General features: G+C 29.3%; 1 pseudogene; it reads right to left on the bottom strand.

Annotated features, from left to right (window-relative positions):
• LOC132951381 (uncharacterized) lies at nt 1–1,146 on the bottom strand (annotated as a pseudogene).
• Nucleotides 1,147–1,518: the final 372 nt, after the last annotated feature.

Raw genomic sequence — 1,518 nt, forward strand, 5'->3', positions numbered from 1 at the left:
CTATAAATACCTTGACCGTGTCCTAATATTGTTTCCAACTTTAGTTATAAACTCTTCAACACCTAACTCAGAGTTTTTTATGCGTTTGCATAACGTTTGGAGCCTCATATTTTTTTGGGCAAATGGACATTTTCCCCCCGACTGTTTTCGGTCTAGTAGGACATCTCCCCCCCCAATATATTTTTGATGCTGACATTTCCCCACCACCACCATTTTTTTTTTAAAGCAAATTATTGACTATTAATATTGAATTTAACAATATAATATTATTTATTATTTAGTATGAATTTTTTTTTAAATAAAATATAAAATATATAAAATAGTAATATAATAGTTATATAATAGACTATGAATGTATATGTTTGATCAACTGAACTACTTACTTGAAACAATACAATTTTTAAAAAAAGTAACTAGGAATAAAGTAAAAAATTTTTGAATGGTTTTCAATTTTTATATTTTGTCCCGTGCTACTTAGTGCAATTTTCGCCTAACCTCGAGTTTAATTTTGCGAATTAGCACCTATATTGTTAGATGAGAATCTAGGAAAAAAAAGCCCCGGTCAACATTCATTGGAAATAAAAGCCCCGTCATAAGAAAAAAAAAAGCCCCGTTCCAACTAAATACATTATTCTTTTTTATTATGATTTACATAATTAAATATAATCATAATATAATCATTACATTTATCAATGTACCTAACACTTCTTTAATATAATATCTATAACCATAAAATATTTTATTAAAATTTTTAGTTAGTACGGGACTTTTTTTTCCGAATACCGTTGGATGACAACCTGTTGTATGTCTTACCAAGTGTGTGAAGCTATTGTTCCACGATTCACATATATATTATTGGTTCTGTGTTCATTATTGAAAGTGGCTTCAAAAACATATTCGACGTTTTTGGTAAAAATAATAAGGGTTTAGTTTTTTTTAATTGTATATTCATACCAGCACCAACTCCCTTATACGAACCATTTACATATGTGATGTCGAAGTAATTTAGTTAGTAATTCATTTGCTTCAGGGATATTTGTTTATTTTAAAAACTCCATTTCTTTGTAAACCCGTTTAAGGGGAAGGAATGCCAGACAATCAATCATAGTCCATAGAACAATAATGACTAAATTTGTCATCATTCATATACGTATTGTTTGTAAATCTAACTCCTAAACTTAACGAAATGTACTCTGGCAAAGATGGTAAAGCACTCTCTAATATCTAATTCTGGACCAAAAACATAAATAGCCGCTGTACTTGTCGACATGTAAAATCCTGGGGTCGGGGAACAAATTTTGTTGTTTACATTTTTATAAATAATAAATTTGTAATTTACGACTTTCCAATTAAAGTGATAAACTGTAGCATATAATATAATATGGTTAGATCCTGATACTGAAAGATAATCAATGATTAGGTGACCCAACTTTGATATTTTTTAAATTTGGGACTTTTAATTTCGGAATTTTATTCCATCGGACTTTTTTTTCGCAGTAGGCGAGTTGATTCCCGAGA

This window comes from Metopolophium dirhodum, chromosome 8, assembly GCF_019925205.1.
Source record: "Metopolophium dirhodum isolate CAU chromosome 8, ASM1992520v1, whole genome shotgun sequence".
NCBI lineage: Eukaryota > Metazoa > Arthropoda > Insecta > Hemiptera > Aphididae > Metopolophium > Metopolophium dirhodum.